Here is a 10,845-nt window from a genome sequence, read left to right on the forward strand (position 1 = left end):
ATGCAATTTTAGTTCCCATCCTGACAGCTTGGGAACCACTGTCTACCCTCAATAAGTGTGTGATTCTAGTCAGTTAAGGGATCGGGCTTAAACCGGCAGTAGGACATCTCCTAAGGAGTCCTGGATTAGAGAGGGTGCAGGCTGGGCTGACGGGAATCCCCCATGCACAAATTTCATGCACGGAGCCTCTAGTTTGCTATATAAGTGTACATAGGGTCCCTTACAATATACTTTTTCCTTCATATCCCTCAAAAGACAACTTTTTTCCAAATGTAAAATTCAAGTTTCTATTTCTTGGTGATAAAATGTTTCTTTAGTCTTTAAATCATACTATTTTGACTAGTTTCTACTTTTAAATATTTTTATTTTATTTTGGAAGTGACTTTCATACATATGATCTGTTATCAAAACAAAAACTCATGCTGGCATATCTTCCACAACCATTTCAAATACCACAAAAACTTCAAAATCTTATTTGAACTAATATATTACTGAGCATATATAGGCCAATTCATACCATCCAAAATGATGTCAATAGAAGATTCCTTTAGTATGAGAATATCTTAATCATGAGCTTTTTTGGGGGAGTTGGGGAAGAAGAAGACAAAAAAAAGCGAATACAGTAAATAAAATGACTAAAAAAGGGAGTTGGTGAAGTAAAAGGAGGATGAGAAAGTGGAGACTAAGAACATAAAGAGGGAAGGATGGCCATACTTGAAACAGATTTAAATTTGTATTATACTTTCCAATACACTTCATATAACATCTTCACACCCTTGTGCTTTTCTTTAAAGTTCTAAACCCACTTTGTGAATTTTGCCTTCTTCTATCTTATTCAACAAAATAAGCAACAGAACATATTTTTTTTTTTTAATGAATGCAAAATTGTGGCTTCCTGGTGAAGCTACCCAAATGACATGTCTATAATGCCTGCCTTTTCTTTGCTCCTTTCCTATTAGTGAGAACTAGGTTAATTACAATGATATTGCCTTCACAATATAACATCTAGAAAACAGACAATATTTCCACAACTACAACTTGTTCTTCATAGCCCTGATTTATCAATATTTGTTCCTGCAGCAATGAAAAGAGGTAAAGCTTGATTCCCAGTAAAAGGAACAAAGATGAGAATAACAATAAGGATATTAATTATAATAATAACCACATAATAATTAACATGCATGTACCATATAGCAATTCAAGAATATTACATACTTTATCTTGAAGGATCTTATCAACAATACTGCCAAGTTAATATTACAGTTGAGAAAACGAAGACTCACAGAAATTAAACAACTTAATCAAAACTCTACACTAGACTGTATCAGAATCCGGTCTGTATGATAGTCAAATCAGCACACTGTCCATTCCCCATGTGAAATTTTCAGAGGATTCTCAACCATCCCTTTTCTATCCTATGGGATACCCAACACTTTGCAAGATATTCTCCTTAACTTTCACTTTCCCTGTTCTTCAAATTTTTATTACTCATCCTGAAAAATCTAAGAAGTCCGTGGGTTTGTTGGTTCATTAGTATCTGTCTAAAGCTAGGGTAATTTTGAAAGAAGTCACAAATGTGACTGTGACTCAGTATGAGCATATGACCCTGAATTCATTGCCAGTATGCAAGTTTGCATCATTTCCCTCCATTTACTATGGGCTACATTATCATGTCTAAATTGCTAGCCACTTAATTGATAATATTCTCCTTGCTACAAACATTTTCTTCTTTCCCAATAGACTACATTTGGCCTGAACCCATGATTTTTTAAGATTCTTGGTAGGATTCTAAAAGTAGAATGAGATATTCTTCCCTGTGACCAAAAATTGTGGTCTCCTGGAGTCAGTTTCTCTAGGCCCACAGAGACAAACCAGAGCAGGACTAGGGAGCTTAAGAGGTCATTTCTGATGGGAGGGGGATGGGAAATCCTCTCTGATGCATACACCTGCTTGGCCAGACAATTTTTATTCAAAAACCAAAGAAATGAATTTGGAGCTCTTGAAAAAAAGCCTTTGAATGTTGTTCAGCTAATTTCCCAAGATAATAGCAGGTATTGTCATGTACATTTTGTCCTTAATACACAAAAACCATAAAACTTGTTTTTATTTTTACTTTTTTTTATAGAGAAGGATGGCTAAATGAAAAGTGCCTGTCTTGTCTTGCTGAAAGGGAAAAAAAGAATACAGATTTTTAATTTTCTTTCATGAATTGAAAACTATTTCAAAATATGAAGTAGTCCAAGCACAATAGAAAGGAAATGAACAGAGGCCTTTAGCTGCTATCTTCCCCCCCCCCAACACATCACAATTGAACATGGCATTCAGTATATCTTACAACAGTGAGACAGAAGAATACAGTAGTAATGAACAGTTCTGAACACAGTCTGTCTCATTTTTCAAGACAGAAATGTCCTGTAAAATGAGTTTAAATAAATGAAATTCTGTAAAAAGTAGATAGAAGGAAGAAATTGGTCATAAGCTGTAACCCTTCTAAGTTTTTGAAGCTGTAAAACAGACAAAAGAAAAAAGAAAAGAAATAATTTTATAGAAAGTGGTTGACAAGCAGTCTATTTAAAGAGAAAAAATATATATTTGAACAAGAGTTGTATTAGCAATTACCTAGATCCTGATTACTTGCAACAGACTTTACAAATGAGTAAAGAAAAATTAATAAATAAGGAAGGAAAACTGAAGAAAGAAGAATGAAAAATAAATTGCAGGAAACATAAGGAGAAATTTGGATGCTTTTGCACAGAAAAAAAATGTATTGGAGAGAAATATGAATATTATATCATATTATATAATATGATATAATATGAATATTATATTATAATATTCATATCAGAAATATGAATATTATATTAATTATACTAAAGGTACATCATCTAACATTTAAAAAGATAAAATTTGTACAACTTTACCAACCCTATTGGTAATTCCTAAGTGTACCCAAAAACAATTGTTCCTGCAAACATTCTTATTAACTGTCTACTCTCATGAATCCACAAATAATTTTAAACAATGCAATTCCATTTTATATTTAATGAAGATGGGACTATCAAATTTCTTCTTATGAGTCATTGGAATACTTAACAAGTTTAAGAAATTTTAGATCTGGAAACAAGTTCAGAGTTCATTTAGCTATAGAATTATGCAAATAGGTCATTCCATGTGTACTCCCATTTAGGGTAGGTTTGTCAATACCATTTCTCTGTTAGTTGATCATTAATTCTATGTTTGAACACTCATTTGTTTAACTCTTTCATTTTATAGGCAATAAAGATGAAACCCAAGAGAAAAAGAGTGCTCAGGAGTGATAAGTACTCATTTGCATACACACACACACACACACACACACACACAAAAAGTCTTAGCATCAAATGGATTTTGAAAATGTGGAGCTTTAAGCAGCTGATTAAAGGGGTTGATCCACTGAGGACATTACAGGACTTTATATTACTAATTTACATTGTAATTTTTCAAGAAAGAATATAGTTTGATGGGTTTCTCAAAACCAATGAAGTTTTACTTTTGTATTGATAAAGGTGAAGGTACAGAGAATGGCAGAAGGGGGTGGGGATCAGATTTGTGAAACCCATTTTTCTAGCATGTATTTTGAGAACCTTGTTGTAAGTGGCTTTCCCAAGCCTACACTGTGTATGATCTAAATCTAAAAACTATCGGGTATTAGTTTTAAGCCCATGTATTTTCTTGCTTTCATTAGACATGAAAATCAGATTTTGTTAATTTCCTATGTATATTATTTTAAAATTTCCACCAGTTCCTTCTATGAATCATTTGGGTCCTTTCTTCATGGATGGTTAAGCTAAAAATGTTGGTTTGAGTGAAATAAAATTGTGATTTTTTATGTGGCTCTCAGTCTCAAATGATCTCCCTATGACTTTCTAAACTTGACTAATCAGATATTCCTTTTAGTGCATTTAAAAATAGAAATGATATCCAGAAAGCTTTAACTCATGTGTCAACCATGTGCCTGTATTCCAACTGACAACTGCTCCTCTAAGAAAATAAAAGTTCTGTTTGGAAGACCTGAGTAAGTTTTCAAAATAGGGTTTAACAAGGTATCAAGGAAAAAAAGTATAAGGAACTAGGCAAGGGACAAGGAAGCAGGGATCTAGAAACTAGAAAGAAACCAAGGAAAATATCCACTTAAATTCTGCCAAAGTGTTCTGCATCTGTCTCCAGTTGAGGGTTCCAAAATTTGACACAGTGATATACTAGATTTTTTTCTTTTTACTTAAAATATATTTTTTAAATCTTTTTATAAGTATTTGTCATTTTGCTATTATAAAATATGCTAGAAGCCCATTGCAGGAAGATTCCTACAAGAATAGGGCTCTTGCATCCAGAGCAAAACAGAGAAGGGAGCGTAGCCTGCTTTCTTCTCCGCTGCCTCAGCTTCCTCCCATCACCGACGCCTCAAGCTCCCTCTCTTCCCCACGGCTTTGCTTCCTTCTACAGTGTCTTCAGTCTTCACTCAGCACCTGCGTATGCAAATTAACTGCCATCTTAGTTGGGTTAATTTGTGTACTTGCTTTGATTGGCTGGTGGGCACAGCAGAGGGATGGTCAATTTGCATATTTCTCTTTTATTAGTGTAGTCTAGAAGCCCATTGCAGAAAGATTTCTGCAAGAATAGGGCTTCCTTGGGCCCATTCCTGCAAGAATAGGGCTTCCTGTGGCCAGAGCAAAGCAGAGAAGGGATCGAAGCCCGTCTCAGCGAGCTTCATCCTCTTCTCCACTGCTTCGGCTCCCTCCCGTCTCCGCTGCCTACAGGTATTGGGTCTAAACTAGCAGTTGGACATACCCCAAGGGGTCCCCGATTGCAGAGGTTGCAGGCTGGGCTGAAGAACCCACCCCTCCATGCACGAATTTTGTGCACCAACCACAAATTATAAAAGAGTGACTTTTCATTGAGGTATAATTGACATATAACATTGTGTTAGTTTCAGGTGTATAACATAATGATTTGTTATTAGCATATATATAAGATGATCACTACAATAAATTTAGTTAACATCTCTCCCCATGCTAGAATTTTTTTCTTGTAATGCCAACTTTTATGATTTACTCTTTGAATAACTTTTAAATAAACAATACACTATTATTAACTATAGCCAGCATGTTGCACATTTCTCATCTTATAGCTGGAAGTTTATACATTTCAGCTTGTACCTTTTGACCCCCTTTACCCATTTTGTACCCACATGACTTTCCTATCTCTGGCAACCACCAATTCCAAAAAAAGAGACATTTTGATACTAGATTATCTATTTGGACCATTCATTTTGGTTATACAGCTCCTTTGTGATTGGTTGTGAGCTTCTAAAAGAGGCCAGCGATATCTTAGCAATGTCAAGTACTACCGATTGAATTAACTCCCCATCTGCTTACAGGCTCTCAGAGGCCAGATGCTTTGCCTTTTTTCTTTGCTGCTTCTCATTCATCTTCTGCCCTCATACTTTGCATTTAGCAGGGGTTCACCCATACAATGTTATCCACTTCATCATCATTGTGGTTGTTTCACGCATTATTTTATTTTATTTTATATCGGTCAATATATATTATGTTATTTGTGCACTAGCAATATTTTGATTACACATCAAATGAAACATTGAGAAATATAACCACATAACATTCTAATCAATTTTAGTTTATATAGTTAATTTTTGAATTTTTAATTAAGAAATTGGTTGTTTTCTTAATTTAAAAAAAATTAAATGTGTCAAGGTGATGTTTGTAATAGGATCATGTAAGATTCAGTGTACATTTCTATGAAACATGACTTGCATATTACATTTTGTGCCCATCACCCAAAGTGACACCATCTTCTATCATATATATTTGGATGTCCCCCCCAAAATGTATACACACTTTGAATGATTACAAAGTCAGTGTTTATTAACATATGGTTTATTTTCCAAAATTTAAAAGAATCTACAGAAATCAAAGCATTTTTTTTTTTGTCACTGACTGTTTTCAAAATGTTAACCATTCTGGTCCAGGCACTGCTGCTAATGTAAAGCAATGGAATTGCAAACATCAAGAATCATTTGTTTAGTATTTGTGTGCCTTCAATTCATCAACTGTTGCCAGTTTTGCATTAAAAACTTTATCTTTTATGCATCTCCAATAAAAAATGTCTAGTGGATAAATTTTCTTTATTCAAAGCTTAGTTTGGCTTCACCCATTATTTAAAATCAGTTAAACCTGAAAAGGAGTGAAAATTAAATGAGTTATCAGCTGGGTCCCCCCAAAAATATATACACACTTTGAATAATTATAAAGGCATTGTTTGTACTTCAATTGTGTTTTCAAACTTTCAGTGTCATTTTAGAATGAATTTACTTTTTTCAAAACTCAGTCTGGTTGAAAAGAAGTAAACATCAATTGAGTTATATCAGCTGGGTGGAAAGACCAGTCACTATGATACACAGTGACCACCAGGAGGCAGACGCTCAACATTGGAGCTGCCCTAAACCTAGAAGTCCCAGGCCAGCCAAGGCAGGTGCCAGTGGAGGCCCCCTAATTACCCTGCTGGTTGCCCCACAGATGGGCCCTGACACCGGCTAGGCCTAGGGACCCTACCCATGCACAAATTTCATGCATTGGGCCTCTAGTTTTAATCACAAAAATTCAGAAGTATTTTAAAAAGGAAATACCAAAAAATTCTCAGAGATTGTTAGAACTCATGTTTTTATAGCATTTTTTATAGGTTTGGTGAGAATATTAAGTGAGATATCTTACATAAAGTTATTTTAACTCTTGCAGTAGTCAATAAGTATTACTCAATGCAATGGTGTGCTGGTGTTTAAAGAATAGCTCTCAAAAGAGAAGAAAAAGACTGATTTGTAGCATTTGCTGATTTCCATAGTGTAAACTTTTCCACCACAGCTAATTTCAAGCTACCTATGTGATGTCACTGTATGGAGACTTAGAAAAGATGTGCACAATCAAATCTTAGAAGTCAGTGCCAGCTGGCTTCAGCACCCACAGCCTCTAGGCAAAGCTATTGTTTTCTTGTTCATGTTTCTTATGGCCTTTAAATTTTTTTTTTAATTACAAAATCACCTGAAAATTTTTTTAAATTAATTTTTATAGAGAGACAAATGGGGAGAGGGAGACAGAGACAAAAAGAAACATCCACATGAGAGAGAGAAACATTCGTTTGCCTCCCATATGCATCCTGATTGGATATCAAACCTGGAAACCTGGGTATATGCCCTGACTGGGAATTGAACCCGCAACCCGTTGGTGCACAGGCCAACAAACTGAGCCACCCAGTCAGGGCAAGGTTTTGATCTTTGTTGCTGTGAATTTCAGGCTGTTTTAGAAGAAATGTGCAAAACCAAGTCTGAGCAAAAGGCTGCACCTGGAAGGAGGGAGGCCAAAGAACAGAGCAAGAGAGATATGGAGAATAGCTTACTGATATCAACTGAACTTGGTTTTTTGAGGTTTCAGATATAATCTATGTTTTTATCATTGCTTTCTCTTGTTTCCCTCTTTCACCCTGGCATATTTTCTCCAAACTACTTATAAATATAAATTTGTTTCATTTTTCTGCTCAAGATTTCTTTTTCCTTTTGGACACAAAACCAGCCAAAACACAGCTATGATCACAAAAGAGTAATTTTAATGTCTCTTTCCATTTTCAAACTAGTGGTAAATACTTACAACAGAAACAAACAAACAAAAATCTTTCAAAGGCAACAACTGAAACATTTATCTTGTAAAGAGACCCATGTCCCCTTGTCCTCCATAACACATTCATGATGACCATTTCTTTCTTCCCAACTGGTGATGTAAACAACATAGAAAGAGGGGCAAAGATGCAAGGGAGAATATAAAAAAATAAGTTCCCTTTGTCTTGTGATGTAATTCTGCTTGGTTATGATAGAAGAGAGGCCATCTGTATGATGCTGTTAGAGTTGGCTCAGAATTACTTTGATTCATCTCATGTATGCTACAGGAGCCATAAATCCTATAGTAATAATGACAAGAAATGACAGGTATAGTCCAGCTTCCAAGGCTAGCTCTTAGTGCTGTCGATGTATTAAAATAAGTTCTATACTTACCCAGGTACTTGAATGTCACCATGTGTCTTATGAAATCAGTTTATTAACTTTTGAACTGAGTTCTTTCCTAAGACATTTGGAAAAATCAAGCAACTAAGATGATTTTGAGGTCAAAATTAAATCTTAAAATAAAGTACTTCTCAATGCATGATTTGGTCTGGCTGTCCTCACGTTTTAGTGGTTCTCATTATAAATGAAATTGGAGCAGTGTTTGTCTTCCACTCAGAGCTTTTAGGCAAGCTTCCACATGCATTTCGGCTATGAAGACTGAAGACTGGGCCTCTGTGATAATACATGTTTAATTAGTGAATGTTGAATAAAAAAGAAATTAGGCAAGAAGGATGTGAGAGTCAAGCACCACCTGAATTAATCAAATCGTTTTTGACATTTTGAGTTGCTGAATAAGCATGTCATTCAATGCCATTATGTTTATTCCTTTGGCAATAATAATTGCAAACAAGGAATGGCCAGATGATATTATTGGAATAGGGATTTATAATGGAATTAGAGTAACACAAATCAAATAAACTTCTAAGGGAATTTATATTGTTATTTTCTACATTGTGAAGGATGCTGCTTTTCATGTTTATTTCAGCTGAAATGAAACATTTTATCATCAATTGTTTACTGCCACAATTTTTGTGTAAGACCTCTAACCTTTGACTTATACCCTTCTCTGGTCACCAATTCTCATTTATAAATGATGGCTGAAGTGGCTTTTTGTTTCTAAGGAAAGTGTTATCTATATTAATAAAGGGATAATGTGCTAATTAGACTGGACATTCTTCTGGACAAAGCCACAGTGGTGGGGGTTGAGGCAGAGGCAGTTAGGAGCTATCAGGCTGGCAGAGGAGACCAGTTAGGGGAGATGAGACCAACAGGAGAGGGCAGTTAGGAGCTATGTGTCCAGCAGAGGAGGACAGTTAGGGGTGATCAGGCAGGCAGGCAGAGGAGGTTAGGGGCGAACAGGCAGGGAGGCAGGAGAGTGGTTAGGAGCCAGCAGTCCCGAGTTGCAAGAGGGATCCTGGATTGGAGCAGGTGCAGGCCGGGCTGAGGGACTCCTGCTCTTGTGCACAAATTTCATGCCCCGGGCCTCTAGTTTTCTATGATTGCTATTGTGGCCAATTGTCAAAGTAAAGAGAGTAATGGATAATTTATTAGCAAATAAGATCATGCAAAATTAAAGATATCCTCTGGTTATGTGGAATTGAATAAAATTGTCTAATTTAGGAAAGATTTTGTTTTTAAGTATCTTTCAGTAATCAAATGTATTTTAGAATATATATATATACATATATATATTTTATAATAGCAAAATGAAATTTTGGACCCCTTAACTGGAGATAGATGCAGAACACTAACAGCATTTAAGTCAGACATCCTTCTCACAATCTGGGACCACTGGCTCCTAACTGCTCACCTGCCTACTTGCCTGATCTCCCCTAATTGCCTCTGCCTGCCTGATTGCCCCTAACCTCTCTGCCTGCCTGCTTGATCACCCCTAACTGACCTCCCTTACTGGCCTGATCTCACCCCCAACTGCCTTCCCCTGCCAGCCTGATCTCACTTCCAATGGCTCTCCCCTGCCAGCCTGATCTCACTCCCAACTGCTCTCCCCTGCCATCCTGATCACCCTAACAGCCTCTGCCTTGGCACCCACCACCATGGCTTTGTCTGGAAGGAAGTCCAATGTCTATTAGATGACAGGTTGACACAGTCTAATTAGCATACTACCCTTTCAGTATTATATTCAATAGATAGATTATTTAGGATAGGATTGCTTAAATGGGGAGAGCCTTTTTCATCAGGAGGAGATGCTCTTGGCAGCCAAAAATACATAAACCCTATGTCTTGACTGAGAGCTAGCGATATGCACTATACTGCTAAACCAGTCACTAAAAAATTGAACCACTTTCTTAACACCTTACACCAAACAGCTGTTGCTCTTAAAACCCCTTTTCAGTACACCCAAATTAGGTTCTGATTGGTTAATTTCTATGCCAGTCAGCATCTCCAGGCCTATCAACTTGCCTGATCGGAGAGGCAGACAGATCAGCAACCCCAGTGGAGGCTGGAGACCAGGCCCAGAGCGAAAGAGAGAGGCCAGTGCTGACAAGCATCTGTCACGGAGGCTATGGACCAGACCTTGCTTCTCCCTCCAGACCTCTCTTCGTGCCTGATCCACAGCGCACTTGGCAGCCAGTGCTGGGTCCGGGCTCCCACAGCTGCCTCAGCCGAGCCTTCAGTCATTTTGGATGTTTCAAATCCTGGGTTTTTATGTATTAGGACTTGTCTACATTTTTTTTAGGGTGATTTAATCCCAAGTTTCTGTTCACTCTAACTCTTTTTAAATAACCAAAGTCATCATTTTATATATTTTTCAGAATTTGAGCAAGATATATTTTATAGTTTCTCAACAGCCACTACTATAATAATTACCATTCTGATCTGCACACAATTATAACTATCAGTCTGTTTCACCAACAAAGGCAACTACTTCACTTGCTCCATTCCATGTATCAGAATGTTAGCTTTCTGCTATCAGTGAAACCCCTCAAAGCCAGATTCTACCTTTTAGCCTAAAACAAATTTTTATAGTCACTATTATACTCTGGTTTCTCTTCAGATCGCATAAATCTTTCGCCTTTTATAGTCATTATACTAACAATTTTATCACTCTACTTTAATTAGAACAAAATATTTATCTATTGAATTTCAATGTAATTGATATATGAAAAATATTAGTAGAA

This window comes from Pipistrellus hanaki (genome assembly GCF_964339955.1).
Source record: "Pipistrellus hanaki genome assembly, chromosome: 2".
NCBI classification, from domain to species: Eukaryota; Metazoa; Chordata; class Mammalia; order Chiroptera; family Vespertilionidae; genus Pipistrellus; species Pipistrellus hanaki.